The sequence below is a fragment of the Dendrobates tinctorius genome, unplaced genomic scaffold (genome assembly GCF_039654945.1).
Source record: "Dendrobates tinctorius isolate UK_male_01 unplaced genomic scaffold, ASM3965494v1 ptg000203l, whole genome shotgun sequence".
Lineage (NCBI taxonomy): Eukaryota > Metazoa > Chordata > Amphibia > Anura > Dendrobatidae > Dendrobates > Dendrobates tinctorius.
In genome coordinates, this window is record NW_027361870.1 from 27,672,839 (window position 1) to 27,694,644 (window position 21,806).

General features: G+C 45.7%; 1 protein-coding gene across 2 annotated transcripts in view; it reads right to left on the minus strand.

Annotated features, from left to right (window-relative positions):
- The window catches only part of ACYP2 (acylphosphatase 2), a 253,780-nt gene that overhangs the window by 144,698 nt on the left and 87,276 nt on the right, over positions 1 to 21,806 (minus strand). The gene's annotated exons all lie outside the window — the stretch shown is intronic.

Below are 21,806 nucleotides of genomic sequence, written 5' to 3' on the forward strand. Positions count from 1 at the left end.
AAGAAAGAAAGATGAGAGAGAAAGATTAGAGAGAGAAAGCGAGGAAAGAGAAAGAACAGAGCAAAATAAAGAACAGAAAGAAAGAGAGAGGGGAAAGAAAGAGAAAGAATAGAGAGAAAGAATGAGGAGACAGACAGAAAAAACAACAGAGAGAAAAAAGAAAGAGGGGAAAGAAAGAACACAGAGAGAAAGAAAAAAACAGAGAGAAAGAAAGATTAGAGAAAGAAAGAGGGGAAAGAAAGAACAGAGAGAGAAAAAAGAGGGGGAAGAAATAAAGAACAGAAAGAAAGGAAGAGGGGAAAGAAAGAAAGAGGGGAAAGAACAAAGAGAGAAAGAAAGAACAGAGAGAGAAAGAAAGATTAGAGAGAGAAAGAAAGAGGGGAAAGAACAGAGAGAAAGAAAGAGGAAAAAGAAAGAACAAAGAGAAAAAGTGCAGAGAAAGAAAGAACAGAGAGGAAAGAAAGAACAGAGAGAAAGAAAGAGGGGAAAGAACAGAGAAAGAAAGAACAGAGAGAGAAAGGAAGAACAGAGAGAGAAAGAAAGATTAGAGAGAGAAAGAAAGAGGGGAAAGAAAGAACAGAGCGAAAGAAAGAACAGAGAGAGAGAAAGGAAGATGGGAAAGAAAGAAGAGAGAGAGAAAGAAACACAGAGAGAAAGAAATAAAGATTCTATAAAGATACTATAGCAGCCCGGCTCACATTTTAGTGCCCTCCGGAGCCTCCTGATGCAGGACATATCATGATCTGCTCACATGGCCAACATCCCCGCGTCCATGGTGATCCTGCTGTCGGAGGAGGACACGGTGATGGATCTGAAGCATTCCCTGAAGTGCCTCCATGGTTCCGTCACAATCTCCTCCCGAAATTACCTAATTTCCGGTCAACTTCCAGGACGTCATTTCCGGTGGAACGTCACGTGCAAATTTTAAAGTGCTCCTCGGGGCTCCGCCGTGTACTCCTGTGTCCGCGGGAAGAGTAACCTCCCGGCCGGGGCAATGAGGTAGACTCAAAATCGCGACTGTCCTGCTGGATCCGGGACGGTTGGAAGGTATAAATGCTCCCCACCATACACCTTGTACAAGCATGGCTCTGCACACCTCATACACATGGCTCTGCTCCGTACACCTCGTGCACACATGGCTCCACTCAGTATACACATGGCTCCACTACGTAAACCTCGTACAAATGCGACTCTACTCCGTACACCTTGTACACATGCGGCCACGCTCTGTACACCTTGTACACACATGGCTCCACTCCATAAACCTTGTACACATGCGGCTTTGCTCCATACACCTCGTACACACGCGGTTCCACTCCGTACACCTCGTACACACGCGGCTCCGCTCCATACACACGCAGCTCCGCTCTGTACACCCCATACACACACGGCTCTGCTCCGCTCCGTACACACACGGCTTAGTTTCATACACTTCATACACACAGGGTTCCGTTTCGTACGCCCTGCACACACGCGGCTCCGCTCCGTACAACCGTACACACATGGCTCCGCTCCATACACACGGGGCTCCACTCGGTACACCCCGTACACACGCGGCTCTGCTCAGCTCCGTTAACACATGGCTCAGCTCTGTACACTTTGTACACACAGGGCTCCGTTCCATACACCTTGTACACACGTGGCTCCGCTCCGTACACCTTATACACACGCGACTCCTCTCTGTACTCACGTGACTCCACTCCGTACACCTCGTACACACGCGACTCCACCCCGTACACACGCAGCTCCGCACACCTCGTACACACGCGGCTCCGCTCCGTACACCCCGTACACACGCAGCTCTGCTCCACATGCATCTCTGCTCTGTACACCTCATACACGCAGCTCTGCTCCGTACACCTCGTACACACGCGGCTCCGCTCCATGCACATCTCTGCTCTGTACACGTCGTACACACGCGGTTCCGCTCCGTACACATGGTTCCACTCCATACACACACGGCTCCGCTCCGTACACCTCGTACACATGCGGCTCCGCTCCGTACACCTCGTACACACGCGGCTCTGCTCCATACGCATCTCTGCTCTGTACACCTCGTTCACATATGGCTTTGCTTCGTACACCTTGTACACATGCGGCTTTGCTTCGTACACCTCGTACACACGCAGCTCCGCTCCATACACGCGGCTCCGCTCCATACATACGCGGCTCTACTCGGTACACCCCGTACACATACGGCTCGGCTCAACTCCGTAAACGTCTCAGCTCGGTACACATTGTACACACAGGGCTCCATTCCATACACCTCGTACACACGCGGCTCCGCTCCGTACACCTCGTACACACGCGACTCCACTCCGTAACACGCAGCTCCACTCCTACACCTCGTACACACGCGGCTCCGCTCCGTACACCCCGTGCACACGCAGCTCTGCTCCACATGCATCTCTGCTCTGTACACCTCATACACACGCAGCTCTGCTCCGTACACCTCGTACACACGCGGCTCCGCTCCATGCACATCTCTGCTCTGTACACGTCGTACACACGTGGCTCCGCACACATGGCTCCACTCCATACACATACGGCTCCGCTCCGTACACCTCGTACACATGCGGCTCCGCTCCGTACACCTCGTACACACGCGGCTCTGCTCCATACGCATCTCTGCTCTGTACACCTCGTACATATACGGCTTTGCTTCGTACATCTTGTACACACGCAGCTTTGCTTCGTACACCTCGTACACACGCAGCTCCGCTCCGTACACGCGGCTCCGCTCCATACATACGCGGATCTACTGGGTACACCCCGTACACACACGGCTCGGCTCAACTCCGTAAACGGCTCAGCTCCGTACACTTTGTACACACAGGGCTCCATTCCATACACCTCGTACACACGTGGCTCCGCTCCGTACACCTCGTACACACGCGTCTCCGCTCCATACACCTCGTACACACGCGGCTCTGCTCCGTACACACGCGGCTCCGCTCCGTACACCTCGTACACACGCGGCTCGGCTCAACTCCGTAAACTGCTCAGCTCCGTACACTTTGTACACACAGGGCTCCATTCAGTACACGTCGTACACACGCGGCTCCGCTCCGTACACGTCGTACACACGCGGCTCCGCTCCGTACACCTCGTACACACGCGCTCCGCTCCGTACACCTCGTACACACACGGCTCCGCCCCATACACCTTGTACACCCCTTCTGACCCCACACATAAACTTCCCTCATCCAGCACCATGATGACCAGCACAGCAGAGAGTCCTGCATACACTGAGGCTCATCGCTAGGCTGTAGTACTCTTCTCTGTGCGCACAGGACCTGTGATGAGGTCACAGGAGGAGAGGAGTCAGGAATCACATGATCATCATGTGACTCCTGACTCCTCCTGTCCTGTGACCTCATCACAGGTCCTGTGCGCACAAAAGAGAACTACAGCCTAGAGACGTCATTCTAGGCTGTGAGTGGCTGCGGTAGGTCTCTGGGAGGGCGAGGATTGGGTGCATGGGGGGGCGTGTGGCTTATCTCCCTGCAGTGTGGGAAAAATAGTGTCCCGGGTGGGCGGAGATGCAACCTTCATAGGAATATTCTTAGACGACAACCAAACCATATCACCCACTTTAAATTGGGGACCAATGGTCCTATGCCGGTTGGAAAATCGCTGGGGCTTTTCCTGAGACAGTGACAACTTATCCACCATTTGGTCCCATATCTGCTGCATTCTCGTAACCACCGTGTCCACACCAGGGCAGGACGAAGATTCCACTTGCCCTGAAGAGAATCGAGGATGAAACCCAAAATTACAGAAAAAGGGTGACATCAAAGTGGCAGAACTAGCTCTATTGTTCAGTGCGAATTCGGCCAAGGGCAAAAATGAGACCCAATCATCCTGATCAGCAGATATGAAACATCTCAAATAAGTCTCCAAGGTCTGGTTTGTTCTCTCAGTCTGTCCATTGGTCTGGGGATGAAACGCAGAGGAGAAGGATAACTGAATTCCCAGATTGGAACAAAAGGCTTTCCAGAATCTGGAAACAAACTGGACTCCTCTGTCAGACACAATGTTCTCAGGAATCCCATGTAACCGAACCACCTGTTGTAAAAACAAGGGCACCAACTCAGCAGAAGATGGCAACTTTGGGAGTGGTACAAGATGGACCATCTTCGAAAATCTATCACAAATCACCCAGATAACAGTCATTCTCTGAGAGACAGGAAGATCAGAAATAAAATCCATTGAGATATGGGTCCATGGCCTCTTGGGCACCGGCAAGGGCATCAGCAACCCACTAGAACGAGAACAGGGTCCCACAGGACTGTACAAAATTCCTGACGTCACGAGATAAGGCAGGCCACCAAAAGGACCGACTCACCAAATCTCTGGTACCAAAAATACCTGGATGACCAGCCAATGCGGAGCAATGAAGTTTAGACATCACTCTCTTTCTCCACTGGTCAGGAACATACAATTTTCCCATAGGGCAATGCTCAGGTTTATCCTCCCGAAATTCCTCCAGGGCGCGTCTCAAATCGGGCGAAATGGCAGAAAGAACTACCCCCCACCTAGGATGGTAGTAGGCTCGGTCACACTAAGAGAATCGGCAAAGAAACTCCTAGAAAGGGCGTCTGCCTTAACATTCTTAGTGCCCGGAAGAAAAGAGACCACAAAATTAAAACGTGTGAAAAACAAGGCCCATCTAGCCTGTCTAGGATTCAAGCGTTTGGCCGACTCCAGATTAATCAAATTCTTGTGGTCAGTGAGGACCACAACTTGATGTCTAGCTCCCACCAACCAATGTCTCCACTCCTCAAATGCCCACTTCATGGCTAACAATTCCCGATTCCCCACGTCATAGTTGCGTTCAGATGGGGAGAACTTTTGAGAAAAGAAGGCACAGGGATTCATCTTAGAAGTCACAGGGTCTTTTTAGGACAAAACAGCTCCTGCACCAATCTCAGAAGCATCTACCTCCACCTGAAATGGAAGTGAGACATCAGGTTGCCGTAAAACTGGAGCTGAAGTAAATCTCTGCTTAAGCTCCTGAAATGCTGAGATAGCCTCAGGAGACCAATTCAGCACATCAGTGCCCTTCTTGGTCAGATCAGTCAGTGGTTTGACAATACCAGAAAAATTACCAATAAATTTACGATAGAAATTAGCAAAACCCAAAAACTTCTGAAGGGCCTTCAAAGAAGTAGGCTGAACCAAATCATAAATGGCTTGTACCTTGGCCGGGTCCATTTCAATAGTCGATGGAGATAAGATAAATCCCAAAAATGAAATCCTCTGTACACCAAAGAGGCATTTCGATCCCTTAACAAACAGGCAATTCTCCCTCAAAATCCGGAACACAGTCCGGAGGTGTTCCACATGAGAATCCCAAAAAAACTAGAAAAGATCAAAATATCATCCAGATAGATGATCAGAAACTTATCCACAAAGTTACGGAAAATATCATTCATAAAGGACTGGAAGACAGAAGGGGCATTAGTGAGCCCAAAAGGCATCACCAGGTACTCAATGTCCCTCTGGAGTATTAAACGCCGTCTTCCATTCATCCCCGTGCTTGATGCAAATAAGATTATACGCCCCCCTGAGGTCAAGCTTAGTAAACCAGCAGGCACTCTTAATTCTGGAGTATAAATCAGACATCAGAGGTAACGGGTACTGATATTTAACCGTCATCTTGTTAAGGGAACGATAATCAATACACGGTCTTAATGAACCATCTTTCTTGGCCACAAAAAAAACCCAGCAGCTAAGGGTGAAGAGGATGGTCTAATATGACCCTTCTCCAATGACTCCTTAATATAGGATCGCATAGCATCATGTTCGGGTACTGATAAGTTGAAAAGCCGACCCTTGGGAAATTTACACCCAGGCATCAACTCAATTGCACAGTCATAACTCCTATGAGGAGGCAAAGACGCAGACTTGCTCTCACTAAATACATCAGAAAAATCGGCTAGATAATCAGGAATATCATGTGACTGAGGAGAGGTGGAGAAAACAGGAGCGTCCCTAAGAACACACTGACAACCCCAACTCACCACAGACCCAGATTTCCAATCCAAAACTGGATTATGAGTTTGCAACCAAGGAAAACCCAGAACAATAGTATCATGCAAATTATGCAGCACCAAAAATTTACAATTTTCTTGGTGGTCTGGGGCAACCCGCATCGTCACCTGGGTCCAAAACTGAGGTTTATTCTCCGCCAAAGGAGTAGCATCAATACCCCTCAAAGGAATAGGCGTCCGCAGAGGCGTAATGGAAAAACCACAACGTTTAGCAAAGTCCAAACCCATCAGATTCAACGCTGCTCCTGAATCCACAAAAGCCTTCGTGGAAAATGTGGATAAGGAGCAGATCAGAGTAATTGCCAAAAGAAACTTAGGTTGTATACTGCCCACAGCAAATGTGTTTGCAAAACGTTTCTCTCGTTTTGGGCAGACAGAAATAGTATGAGAGATGTCTCCACAGAAAAAACACAGCTTATTACGCCTTCTAAACTCCTGACGTTGCGCCCTAGACAAAACTATCACATTGCATAGGTTCAGACATTTGTCCAAAAGGTGGCAATTCCTCTCGTGTAATTTTGCGTTCACGTAAACGCCAATCAATTTGAATGGCTAATGACATAGAATCATCAAGACCAGAGGGAACAGGAAATCGCACCATAGTATCTTTTACGGTTTCTAACAAACCCTTCCGAAAGAGAGCTGCCAAGGCACCATTATTCCCGGTAGTAAGGACCGCCCACTTTCGGAATTTTTGACAGTATAACTCTGCAGAATCCTGACCCTGGTTCAATGCCAACAGGGTTCTCTCAGCTTGATCAACAGCATTAGGTTCATCATACAACAACCCCAAGGCTTGAAAAAATGCATCCACATTAGTCAGAATAGGATCTTCAGGTGTCAAAGAAAACGCCCAATCCTGGGGATCGCCGCACAGCAAAGAGATGACAATTTTAACCTGCTGCGCAGAGCTCAATGATGAATTAGGCTTCTAGGCAAGAAATAATTTACAATTATTCTTAAAATTCAAAAATTTAGACCGATCCCCAAAAACACATCAGGAGTAGGGATCCTTGGTTCAGCAGCATGTGAATGAGCGAGATAGGCGGAAATTCCCCGCACTTAAGCAGTGAGCTGCTCCACACAATCAGACAATTGCTTAATGTCCATTAAATAAAAAAAAAATCCTCCTACGGCCCGGCCTTAGAGAAAAAGAGGAAAAAATATACAAAGAAAAAAAAATTGACACTTTTTTTTTTACAATTCTTCCCTGCTTTTGAGTACCCTAGAATCTGCGGTATGGCTGGTGATTCTGTTATGAATGCGTCACCGAGGAGAAAAAGGCAAAGCAAGCTAAGCCACAGAAAACCAGAGTGGTTGGTAACTATGCAGATTGCAGATCCCTGATCTTACCACACAACTAGCAGTAGCCGTGGAGCGTGCCTACGATGTTCCTAGACGCCTTGTCACGGCCGGAGGACTACATAAGCCTAAAGCAAGAAAAGGGAAAACTAACTGTCCCAGAGCAGACCCCAAAGGAATAGATAGCCCCCCACACATGTATTGACGGTGAAACAAGATGAAGGCACAAACACAGGCAGGAAAATAGGCTGAGCAAATGATGGGACCCAAACTAACTAGACAGGAAAGGAAAGGGAAGACACTGTCTACAACCTGCAAAAAAACCCTACAAAAATAATGTCCAACCCTTCTGATAGCAAAATTAACCCTGAAGTCACTAGACTTCTCCCACTATATCAGCACTCTGAAATATTCTGAGACAGAGCAAAAAGAGACCAAACTAGGAAGGGACAAAAAGCCAATTGGCAAAATACTGATAAATAAGAGTGGAAATTCAGCTCAGCCCCCAGCCGGGGCTGGCAGACCACACAAAAAACTGAATAGACCAACAAAATCAAGAGTGAACATTAGCAGAAAAACTTAGCTTTAGATGACTGGAACAGAGCTGAAAACCAAGAGCTGACAAGCCAGAAGGAATCACCAGCAACTGAATAGGGCGTCGGCTGTCTTAAATCCAGTCTGAGAATCCTGAGATCCAATCGTCATCCTCATTCTCAGGTGGCAGATCTCCACCGATCAAACCAGCCGCACCACCTCCCGTCACCACCAGAGGAAGTCCAGAAGGGGAACTCACAACTGGTGAACCAGAGAATGAACTCACAACAACGTCTCTCAGGTGCCAGCACTGGCCAAACGTCTGGCAAGTGTAATAAGTATGTATTTTGAAAAAATGGCATGTGTACTTTGGGTGAAAGGCACATGTGCTGTATGTGTGATGCATGTGAAGCTTGTGTCCATCATGCTTGTCAACAATAACACTGGAGAGATCACAGAGATCCCACTGATGCAACCAATTGTTAAGATTGATACTGGGAAGCTCACACAGATTCCACCGCTGCCCCAATTGTCAACGTTCGCAGCCAAGGGGTCACGCTGAAACCACCACGCTGTTATGTCACGAACAGCCCCCTGCTGCCCCTTATCATCAGGACAGTTACACAACTGGCCAACAATTAATGGATGAGGCTGCGGCTGTTACTACTAATAGGCCAGTTATTGGAGAACTAACTGAGCATAAGTATGTACACCTTCGATTTCAACGCATGGAATATAAAGTATATATACCTGGTGTATGGTCACTGCTAACTTCATGATAACCCAAGAACTACACGCTGCCACCACTAGTTGTTTATACCGGCCGACTGGATGCCTGATTTCTGGTACTGTATGGCTTTCAGGAGTGTAGTTTACAGAACAAAAGGAACAGAGCTATTAAATTTAATATTTAATCCAGAACGATAAGCATTGTTTATAAAAAATATTTGTGAAAAAGATTTTACAAAGGGGACAAAACAATACAGTATATACAATTATATTAAATAAAAAGATAAAAGAAACATAGTACGCTGGTCACAGAGATGGCTCAGCTTAGTGAAAGAGAGCATTTTGATTGGAAGCGTCCAGTGAACGTGGATCATGCATACACTGATATGTATCTCTCTGCATGGAACACAGATCATAACTGCCTTGTCTATTTATCAGCACCTAAGTTACACCCACACACTCCTCCTTGATGACCTCATGTGGGGCTGACCTTGGAATATGACTTCAGTTAACAAAAATTGTGATATTCCCAACATTCAGGATATCTTCACTCCTGACGATCACAGGCGTTCAATCTCGACATTGTGACGCTAGTCACTTCTCGGCTAAGCCATGAGTCAAAGTGGTCAAGGAGTCTAAGGTCAGAAGCCAGTAGGGTATGTCATAAACAGAAGGAAGAGATACAAAGTGTGTTCAGGTAAAGTTCCAAGGTCAGAATACCAAGAGGATAATGGATCAGAGCAGAAGGGGTTAAACAGTCGGATGGTCAGAACGAAGTCCAAGATCAGGCAGCAAAAGATCAAGCATACAGAACTCAAGGCACAGGAAACACAAACCTCACTTGTTGAATGCACATCTGGGAGAAGCAGCTCAGTTAAGCAGTATGGCACCCGGGATAATGAACACTTGAAGACAGCCGACAGCTCCCAGTCTCAGACTGGATAGTCGAGCTGTCAATCAACACACTGACAGCTCAGCACGCCCTTGTACCAGATTGGATGGCCAAGCTGTCAGTAACTGCATCCCAGACACACTGAGGGCTGGAACTGTGACAGTACCCCCACTTCTAAGGGGGATCACCGGACCCCCAGGTTTCCCAGAAAATTTTAGATGGAAGGTCCTGACTAAACATTCGGCCTTCACATCTTGGGCAGGGACCCATGATCTCTCCTCTGGTCTGTATACCCTCCAGTGGATGAGGTACTGGAGGTGTGGCGCACCCTACACTAGACGTCTCCAGACTAGGGAGGAGCTGGGTAGAGGGTGTGAGTGGAGAAAATGGAGAAGGGAGGAGCTAGAGTTAGTGACAGTTGGGGTGAGACAGTGAGAAGAGAAAACAGTTGGTGGAAGGGACTGGAGGAGTGAGGAGCTAGTCCCAGGAATAGAGAGGAGTGACGAAGGAGTCAGAGAGGGGCTCCAGAGAGTAAGAAGGGGTCCTAGGGGCATGGGAAGTGAAGAATCCACCCATTGCGCCCGAATCCATGCCGACTGCAGTCGGGTGGAGGGACCAGGTTGCAGTGGGGGACCGGCCCCAGACTAGTGGATAGACTGTAGGACTCAGCTAGAAAACCAGAGGCTGTAGTATCTGTATATGCGACAGCCAAATATGCACACAATCGCTGAAAAGGCAGCCTCAGAGGATAAAGGGGACCAAGAGGACATCACCCGACAGGATCTGCTGCTGGCTTGGGACACTGTGTGTGATGCTAAGGGCAGGAAAGGTGGGAGCCAGTGCAGAGAGACAACCAGAGAAGATACATAAGAAGGGAGGTCCTGGTAAAGCGTACCCCAAAATACCCGAGAGCTGGCTGGACCACAGATTCGGAGGACACAGCACCCCGTTTGGTGATTCTAACTTGAAAGACCGTGAGTAAAAGTGTGAAGACTGCATCCTGCTGTGTCCTCCAATTATTTTACTGCGCCATTTACCCTGCACTATAGCTGTGACAATCATCTACTACTCTATAATTGCCCTGGGGCCTAGCTCTACCTGTGGAGAGCTGTAAAATCTCAGCTGCATCACCAACGGCTCAAGTGGATCAGAATTGCATCATCAGCCATCTTCTTATTGCCTAACACCACGGGTGGCGTCACGACATAATCCCCTATAAACTTTCCCCTTACATTTTATTGCACCCCCAGGGCCACGGACCGTGTCACTGCTTCCGTGACATCCCCTAAAGAACTACCGGCCCGGACCGAGTACCCCATGGCTCTAGCGGGTGTTGCAGAGGTAATTAGGGACCATCCAAAAATCCACACAACTCTCTGAACCTCATACTCCAGGCCATTATCTACTGAAAGCGAAGGAGGCAGGGATGAGAGAGACAATGCAGAAGAGACATACTCCTTTAATAGGGATTTATGGAATACGTTAGGGATGCGAAGGGATGGAGGAAGCTTTAATCTAAATGTCACAGGATTGACAACTTCTAGGGTCTCATATGGACTAATAAACTTTGGACCCAACTTCGCCGACAACACTTTAAGTTTAGTGTTCCTGGAAAACAACCAAACCTTATCCCCAATCTTAAAAACAGGACCCTCCGAACGTCTATCGGCCTTTTGTTTTTGGCAAATCTGAGCAGTTCTAATATTCTTCTGAACCTGACTCCAGATATCACAAGTGTCTGTACGGCGACCTCCACCCCAGGGCACTAAGAACTAATCCTAGAAAACCATAATTATAGAACGGTGAGGCTCCCGTAGATTGATTTACTCGACTGTTAAAAGCAAACTTAGCGAGAGGTAAAAAGGAAGACCAGTCCTCTGTCGAGCTGCCACAAAGCACCATAAAATTTGTTCCAAAGATTGATTTGTCCTCTTAATCTGACCAATGGTTTCAGAGTGATAAGCAGATGAAAATGACAAGTCAATCCCTAGATTACTGCAAAAAGCACTTCAAAATTTAGAGACAAATTGTACTCCACTATCAGACACAATGTTCAGCGGGATCCCATCTAACCTTACAATATGAGAAATAAACAACCTGGAGAGTGTCTCTGCATTAGGTAATCCTGACAAAGGAACAAAATTAGCTTGTTTGCTGAATCGATCAACTACCACCCAGATAGCAGATTTCCCATCAGACAGAGGCAAATCTGTAAAGAATTCCATGGAAAAATGAGTCCATGGTCTTTCTGGACTTGGCAATGGAGCCAATTCCCCAGCCGACCGGCCATGACTGACTTTGGCGCATGCGCAGACTTCACAAGCAGATACAAATTCTTTAATATCATTATGCATGGATGGCCAGCAAAAAAGTCTAGCAACTGCTTTCTGTGTAGCAGTTACCCCAAGATGACCACTTAAAACGGAAATATGAAATTCCTGTAACACCCGCAATCTTAGGTATACAGGCACAAATAATTTGGACCCTGGGGAAGCGGGATGACAACTGTAATGGGTGAGAAATGTAATCCAGCAAAACTTTTAAAAAAAAATTCGGATTGTTATATATCACAGAAATGTACTATAGAACATGTGAAACTGTATGGTTGAGAAATTTAAGACTTCAGAATTTTTGAATGCTTTTTATCAGTTTATAGATCACAGACCAAGGAATAGTGTATGGATGAGAACTGTAATCCAGTCAATATTTTTTAATGCATTTTTGGAGTGTTAGATATCACAAAAATGTGCCACAGAACACGTGAAACTGCATAGCTGAGAAAATTAGGACTGCAAAATTTTACAACACCTTTTCTCAGCTTTAGAGATCACAAAAATTTATCTAGACCATGTAATACTGTATGGCTAAGAAATGTAAGCTTGCAAAATACTTTTTTGTAGTGTTTATATATAAAAAATTAATTCAGAACACAGAATAGTGTATGGGTAAGAAATTTAACCCAGGGAAATGTTTTAAAGCTTTATATAACACTAAAAAGTAACACAAATCACATATTACTAGTTGGATCAAAATATATTCAATTTTTTCTCCCCCCCCAAAAAAAAGCTACAAAGCTACTATATATTTGCCAATGGACTACACAGCCCTAATCCCTGTCTACAGACTGGAATCTGTCATTCTCCCTGCTCCTGCAACTCTCTCAAACTCCCTAGGCTTAATATACATTGTATGTGATACAAACAGCAATGCAAACGATTAAGACTTAGAATAACTGTACTGTAAGTATGATGGCTCAGCTTTAGCACCAGTATCAACAATACAGGTCTCTGATTCTTTATACTGTTCACACACAGGCCTAGACAAGCAGTCTCTCCCTCCAATGGCGTCAGTATGTCAAGACTGGCGGTGCCTGTTCTTTTATAACCCCTGATGATGTCACACAGCCAGCCAATCACAGTATTACCACAACCAAGGTCGTTATGGCAATACAGTGAAGCGCAGGCTGTTAGGCGTCGGGTTCCTGCAGCCGCACAGCAGGGATACAGAGCCTCACATCCTGTGATTTCCCATTCTCCATCGACCGCAGAGGAACTTGCTCAGCAGCCCCGTCGTTCCCGACGCTCTGCTCAGACCAGCTCTGTGGGTCTGGCTGTTGCTGCCACCTCTGGGCCAGCAACAGCAGCGCAGGCTGATCAGCAGCAAGTCACTTCAGAGGCTAAGTCCTTCCGTCGCTCCACTGAGCATGCTCACGAGACGATCTCCCATTGGAGATCGGGAGTCACATGCCCAGGTCCTTCTCCAGATCTGATTGGTCCATCTCAGGGATCTGGAAGCTTCCGGAAGGTCCTGGCTATAAAAGGTTCGCATGGCCGCTCGGCCATGTGCTAGTATAGACTCTAGTTGCTACCTGTGTGAATGATGATGGATGCATGAACCTGCAAATGACTCATTAAGATCCCCCTCCCTCTGATATTATTTGTGTGGATAGGGACTTAGTCATAGAGTCAGCGTCAGTAAGTGGCACGCTACAGGCCACAGTGCATATTTCCACAGAACTAGCGTCCGACAGTGCGCCCCCTCCCAGGCATTGTCGTATAGCGGCTGTGTCAGCCGCCACGCTGCAGTCAGCAGCACTTGTCGGTGTTCGTGGTAGCGACGCCGCATGCACGGTAGGTCTAGACGTACACTGACCCTGTGTCTTGGGCCCTAGTCCTGTGACCATATACCATCATGCATGCATTCTGCTGAGACCTGTGAGTCCAACAGGCTCGGTATTTAAGTTTATTGCTTTGGCGCCTCTGTGAATCAACAAAGTATGCCTAGCGCTCACCGGGTGACGTTCAACCCGCGTGCGATATACCGCCACATTGCGTGTCTGCCATTACCTAGCAGCAGTGTAACACCTTCTGCACGGTGGACCCCGGGCGGCAAACGCACTTTCTATTATTTATTATTTAGTGCATTCCGCCGCCCCTAACACAGGCAATCCCCACATGCTTATTGACTATGTAACAGGTGCCAAAAATGCGGGGCGGGGATCCAAGTTTTACATACAGTACCTCTGATTACTCGCCGAGTACATCCGAGCACAGTGATACTAGAATGGTAACTGAGTAACCTTTGCTCATCCCTAGTGATAAGGCAGACAAATGAAGATATGAAAACACTTGCTAACATAAAATGAAAAAATCATGGATAACAGACAATAAACACCTGCCGAAAAGGGGTATAGGTCTGTTCTTCTCTTGCCACAAAACAACCACTGCATGTGTGTCACGATTCCAGCCCTCAGTGTATCTGGGATGCAGTCCAATCTGGTACAGGGACATGCTGAAGCTGTCAGTACTTAGATTGCCAGCTCTGTGTTCAGTCTGTTACAGGGGCGTGCTGAGCTGTCAGTGTTGTGATTGACAGCTTGGCCGACCAATCTGAGACTGGGAGGTTCTGGCTGTCCCCAGGTGTTCATTGTCTCAGGTGATTGCCCGGGTACTTGACTGGGCTGTTAGTTCCAGAACTCTGCCAGATGTACATTCAGCTTATGTGTGGTTTGTTTCTCTATGCATTGTATTTTGTTTGTTGATCTCTCATTGCCTGACAATGTACTTCTTTCTGATCATCCGTCTGTTTAACCCCTTTTTTTCTGATCTGCTACCTTCCTGGTATTTTGTCCAAGGACTGTTGCCTGACTTTAATTTTGTCTCTTCCTTACGTTTAGGACGTACTCTCCTGGCTTTTGACCTCAGACTCTTTGACTATCTCGACTCACGGTTTGTCTGTGAGAAGAGACTCAGTGTCACAATGCAGTCATGCTAGACACTAAGACTAAACGTCTACGCTAGCTACAAGCTATGCTGCCCTGTCTGAGTTACTGCCAGGAAGTCCTCTATGATTCTGCTACATAGCTTATATAGGCTAGTCCCAACACTCAACTGTGTTTTATCCTACTCACTGTCTGTTTCTGGGAAGAACTCAGCTTCTTAACAGTACAGCACAAAGCACTACGTTGTATCACAACACAATTCACATTACACATCACTCTCACAATAACACATGACATTACACTTAACATTGTACATAGCACTGATATCTTCAAGGGGTACAGGGCAATATATCCATCTCTTTACATATGCAAGCCTTCCCTAAAATAGACATTGTCTGGATAAGATCATATGTTGTTCTAAAATCTCAATATGATGCTCAGTATTGAAAGTGCCTTTAATATGTGTAAGCTGCCAATGCCATAATCACAAATGCACCCCCATACGATCAAAGATGAAGGACTTTGAACTGTGTGCTGATAACAAGCTGGATGATATCTCTAGTTTTGAGTCTGCAGGACACAACATCCATGGTTTTCTTAAAGAATTTCAAATTTTGATTTATTTGACCACAAAACCGTTTTCCATTTTGCCTCAGTCCATTTTAAATGAGCTTTGACCCAGAGAAGATGGCAGCGTTTCTGGATTGGGTTGATATAAGGCTTCATCTTTGCATGATAAAGCTTACATTTGCATTTGCGGATTGCAAAGCAATTTGTGTTCACCGACAATGATTTCTGGAAGTATTCCTGAGCCCATGAAGTGATCTTCACGTCCCAATCATGAATGTTTTTAATGCAATACCACTTGTAGTCCTGAAGATTACGAGCATCCAATATTGACCGTCTACCTTGTCCCCTGTGCACATGGCTTTTAAAGAATTTCTGAATCTTTTGATATAATGTACTGTAGATGATGGGATATCCAAAGTATTCGCAATTTTACGATGAAGAACATTTTTTCTGAAATTGCTCCACAATTTGTAGACTCAGTTGTTCACAGATTGGTGACCTCCTCTGACAATTTTTGCTTCTGAGGGACTCTGCCTGTATAACATGCTCCTTTTATATAGTCATGAGACTTAGTCGAAAATTGATTCTAAAGCTGTTTTTCATTTTTTCAGGGTTTTTCAGGGTTTTGTTATCCATGTTCCAACTTTTTTGAGATGTGTTGTTGGCATCAATATCAATTTCTAAATTAGTTTTTTCAAATGAAATGGAAGAATGTCTAATTTTCACCTTCAGTTGTGTTGTAAATAAAATATCACAATATGACATTTCCAAATCATTGTTTTCTTTTACACAGTGTCCCAACTTTTTTGAAATGGTGCTGTAGAAAAGAGTTTTCTTTTTTTCATTATGTGGATAGCAAATCAGTGTAAAGTATGGTTGAAAATTCTTTTTATTCTTCTTTAAATGTCAAAATTTGAGAAGCCCAGAGCCCATGTAACAGTAACTGCTCTGTGTACTGCAAGCCATCCGGAAAACAGACCTTTGGCAGACGTGAGACCCTGAACTGACGAGGCAGGAAAGGAATTCTCTCATCTCCAAAAACTTCAGCAAGTGAGATATTTACATCCGCTTGTCTGTATTTTGGCATATGCAAGGTCGTAGTTAAAAAGAAACAAAGTTCTTGAACCTATTCTTTCATTTGTTAAGGTGCAACATCATGTCACATTGACAAATAGCTGGTGCTTACTTCTGGGATTTTCATACTGTTGTCAGCTCAAAGCAGATATAAAGAGCAAGTGCAGTCAGTAACAGAATATGAAAGCATATGTTCTAAAAAACTGAGCATTTATTAACCTCTTCCTACCTGTTTAGTTTGCAAAAAAGAAGGCGAAGAGGAGACTTAATAGCGTCTACAAATATCTGAAGGGATGTCACAGTGTAGAGGGATCATCCTTATTCTTATTTGTACATGGAAACACAAGAAGCAATAGAATGAAACTCAAAGGGAGAAGATACAGATTACATATTAGGAAAACTTTTTGACAGTGAGGGTGATCAATGAGTGGAATAGGCTGCCACCGGAGGTGGTGAGTTCTCCTTCAATGGAAGTCTTCAAACAGAGGTTGGGCAGACATCTGTCTGAGATGGTTTAGTGATCCTGTATTGAGCAGGGGGTTGGACATGATGACCCTGGTGGTTCCTTCCAACTCTAACATTCTATGATTCTATGGTACTTGCCCCACATAAATAATAATAATAATAATAATAAATTTTATTTCTATAGCGCCGACATATTCCGCAGCACTTTACATTTCAGAGGGGACAGACAATAGACATTACAGCATAACAATAATCACATAGATCATAACAGATACCAAGAGGAATGAGGGCCCTGCTCGCAAGCTTACAATCTATGGACCAGCTATAATGTTAAGTGTGTAACCGTACAGACACAGAGGGCTAATGGATGCATCATAAAGCATGTGGGAACATGATGCGGGGAACCTGGTTATGGTAAAACTTTTGGCTGTGCCACACAGGGATAGATTAGGTTAATGCATTGAGGCGATAGGCCAGTCTGAATAAATGCGTTTTCAGGGCACGCTTAAAGTGATCGTATGTGGGGGGCAAAGGAAAGCTCGGAATCAAGTAAGACCCCAAGGCAACGGGCATGTTGCTGGGGAGTAATAGTGGAGCCACACACGGAAATGGCAATGTTGGGTATAGGTACATTAGCAGCGGGAGGAAACACAAGTAGTTCAGTCTTTGACAGGTTCAGTTTCAGATATAGTGAGGACATGATGTTAGACACAGCGTTTAGACAATCGCTGGTGTTTTCTAGGAAGGCAGGCATGATGTCGGGAGAAGAAGCATATAATTGGGTGTCATCAGCATAGAGATGGTACTGGAAACCCAATCTACTGATTGTTTGACCAATAGGGGCAGTGTACAAAGAGAAGAGGAGGGGGCCTAGGACTGATCCTTGAGGAACCCCAACAGTAAATTAAAAGGCTAATAGTATGGAGCACAATGACAACTTAATCTTGTAATCTGACAACTGGAAATTCAATTCCGTTCTTGAAACATCTAAACACCAGGGACTGTTATACCATTAGTGCAACCTGTGCAGCCACATACAAGGGAGATCCATATGCCCTCCATGACGTGAGGATTAATGAATATACTTCTCAAGGTGAACCTCACAGGAGGAAAGTTAAATAGACTGGCCCACCACATGAGGCGTACATCAGCCTGCAAAAGCCGGCTAAAGGACCGGTGTTCCTCCAGACTTATGTATGAAATTAATTTGTTCCATTCTCAATAAAGCAAAATCATGGTGCAATAAAAGTCATGACATTAGGCCATGAAAGAAGATTCAGTATTACTAGATATTGTGCAGGAATGGTAAATGGCTCACAACCAAACATCCTCCATAATGGTGTCCATCCCAGGAAGGAGATGACTCAGTCATTAAGAACACTCAGGGACACATTTATCAAGAGAAGAGGCTTGTCGTCTGTTCTACAACTGCTCTGCACCAGCTTTCCAGGGTAATTGGGTTATACAATATTTATATCCTCCAGCTCTACAAACTCTTGATTTGCAGACACATTGTACTTCCATGACTGAAAGGGAAATGTGCTGTGTCAATAATAATCAATAGTTCTGCTCCTATTTAAACCGGTAATTATTTGCATTATTGCAAAAATGTATCATAGAGGCACAAAGACACCAAGAACGCACTCCATTCCTCTGTAATATCCTTAGAGAGCTATTAAAAGCCAATGTGTCCTCCTAACAAACCAAACTGTGACTAAAACTTCACCATCCTACAGTTATACGTACACAGAAAAAAGGCTGTAGGCAACTATTTACCCCAGCTCCATTATAAACATGGGCTTGGCTAAATGTAAATGTTTATTTCAATCAGACCTTATCAGATACTAATATCTGCAAAGGTTATGGTTACCACCTCTGGGACCCTCTCTTATTTCAAGAACATGCGTTCCTGATGCGGATTAGGTGGCTTTTCTCGAGACCTAGAAGTGGGACCTGCATCTATCAGAAATTAATCCCTTTAAATGTTTGAGATTGTAATAACTTTTTAATATAGACAGACCCCAGTATTAAATAAAGGTACTGTATATAAGGTTTTAGTATAGACAGATCCTGGTATTAATTTGTTAAATTCACTAACAATTATTTTAATCCTAAATATCTATTTAATGTATTAATCAAATCTATTTTCTGATTTACTTTAATTAATAATTCCCTTTAGTTCCCTCTCTACTCTGCTTCCTTGCTTTATTTTTTTTTCCTTCCTGTTTGATGACGCTTCGTTTGATAACTCCCAGTGCATGCTGGGACACTCATATGAGTCGTCATCTTGGGCAGGGGCTGCAGTCACTGCCGGAGCCTCTCTGCCCCACCCCTGAAACGAAGCGATATCTGTGACGTCCATTTCAGGGTCTTTCCTAGATCTCCGCTCTACTAAGCATGCGTCAACTGTCAATTGCTATGTATGCTTAGTAAGATTTTGTCACTGCACAGCGACAGTGTGCTCCATCACCAGCTCTGATGAGAATAAGAATTGACGAGCCGGCAAGAGATCACACTGTCATATTAAATTCAATATGGGTGCCCTCACAGCTCCAATCTGAATATGGGGGTGTGGCGCCCCCAGGAGTATGGCCGCCACAGTGGATTTGCCTTCCTCCAGGGGAGGGTAATGCCAGGCTTGGAGGCAATGATGGGTCTCTCTCGCAGTCAATCCATACATGCAACACAGTTCCACTCCAGGCCAGCTGGGGGAGCTCTGAACCGGAATTAAAGGGAGGAGTGCTCTCTGAGGGCCAAGAGGGAGAAGTGGTCAGTAGTTAGTCTGCGGAGGGTGAAGTGTGCAGACATGTAGAGAGAAGCTGGAGGTTGAGCTAGGAAAGGAGAGCTCCCTCACAGTGAGAGCGGATGAACTGGAGCCTGGTCTCCACGGTTGTATGGATACTAACGGTCTTGCAACAGACACCAGAGGAGTAGGAGGCTGTAAATCCCCTACTCCCATCTAAGACTTGAGGGCACAACAGCAGCTTGGATAGTGAGCCAGGACTCAAGAGAGAGGAGTCCCTGAGAAAGGCTACAGCTGTCTGCCGTGCAAGTAAGGTTCTTGGGAACATCTGACAGGAGGAATGTCAATGTAATTCAGTACTAGGAGTACTTCATTCAACCAAGCGCTAGGAAGGAGACTGCACAGCTTATCTGATGAGAGAGAATCCCTGAATTGCTTGCAGGCTAGCCTGCTCCCTTACCATCTGTAATCAGGACCCTGGACTGCAATTATCAAGTAAAGGTACAGAAATTGCACCCCACTGTGCCTTGTCTGCTTCCTACCCTTACGGCACTGCTACATCCCCGTGCCAACCACATCTACACTGCCCTGGGACTATAGCTTCACCTGTGGGGAGCTTTTACATCCTTGCTGCACCCTAATAATAATAATAATAATAATTTTTATTTATATAGCGCCAACATATTCCGCAGCACTTTACAATTAAGCGGGGACATGTACAGACAATAAATTCAATACAAGTTAAGACAATTCAAACAGTGACATTAGGAGTGAGGTCCCTGCTCGCAAGCTTACAATCTACAAGGAAATGGGGGGACACAGTAGGTGAGAAATGCTTGTTAATTCAGGTCTGGCAATTATAATAGGGATTTTCATATAAAGCTGCATGATCCGGTCATCAGCTCGTGTGTTTAAGTGCAATAGACAAGTATCAAGTGCAGTTATCATTTGCATGAAGGGTGTGGAGACAGATGAATAGTAGGGTGCAGATTCAGAATAATATTTGGAAGGAGGGAACAGGGCAAAGTTAGCTTGCTGAGTAGTTGATGTGGTAGGCTTGTTTGAAGAGATGGGTTTTCAAAGCGCGCTTGAATAGGTCAGGGCTAGGTATCAGTCTGATCGTCTGGGGAAGTGCATTCCAGAGAGCTGGAGCAGCACGAGAGAAGTCTTGGAGACGGAGGTGCGAGGTTCGGATTACGGGGGATGTCAGTCTTAGGTCATTTGTAGAACGGAGGGCACGTGTAGGGCGATAGACAGAGATGAGAGAGGAGATATAAGGCGGTGCAGAACAGTGGAGAGCTTTGTGGGTGAGAGAGATGAGTTTATACTGGACCCTGTAGCGAATAGGTAGCCAGTGTAATGACTGGCACAAGATGGAGGCATCGGTGAAGCGGCTGGACAGAAATATGACCCTGGCTGCCGCATTCAAGATGGATTGGAGAGGAGAAAGTTTGGTAAGAGGGAGACCGATCAGAAGAGAGTTGCAGTAGTCCAGACGAGAATGAATAAGAGCGACAGTAAGAGTCTTAGCAGTTTCAAAGGTGAGAAAAGGTCGGATTCTGGAGATGTTTTTAAGATGCAGGTGACAAGAGCGACTGAGTGATCGGATGTACGGAGTAAAGGAAAGTTCAGTGTCGAATATGACCCCAAGACAGCGGGCATGCTGCTTGGGAGTTATGGTTGAACCCTCCAGGGTTATTTCGATGTTAGGTAGAGTGAGGTTAGTAGAGGGGAGAAACACAAGAAGTTCAGTTTTAGAGAGATTTAGTTTCAGATAGAGGGAGGACATGATGCTAGAGACAGCAGACAGACAATCCTTGGTATTTTGAATTAGGGTAGGGGTGATGTCAGGGGAAGAAGTGTATAATTGGGTGTCATCAGCATAGAGATGATACTGGAACCCAAATCTGCTGATTGTTTGTCCAATAGGGCAGTGTATAAAGAGAAGAGGAGGGGGCCTAGGACTGAGCCCTGCGGGACCCCGATAGTAAGGGGACGAGAAGAGGAAGAGGAGCCGGAAAAAGATACAGTGAAGGAGCGGTCAGAGAGGTAGGAGGAGAACCAGGAGAGGGCTGTGTCCTTGAGGCCTATAGAGCGGAGCATAGTGAGGAGGAGCTGGTGATCCACAGTGTCAAATGCGGCAGAGAGATCCAGGAGAATCAGCAGGGAGCAATGACCTTTCGATTTAGCTGTTATTAAATCATTAGAGACTTTAGTGAG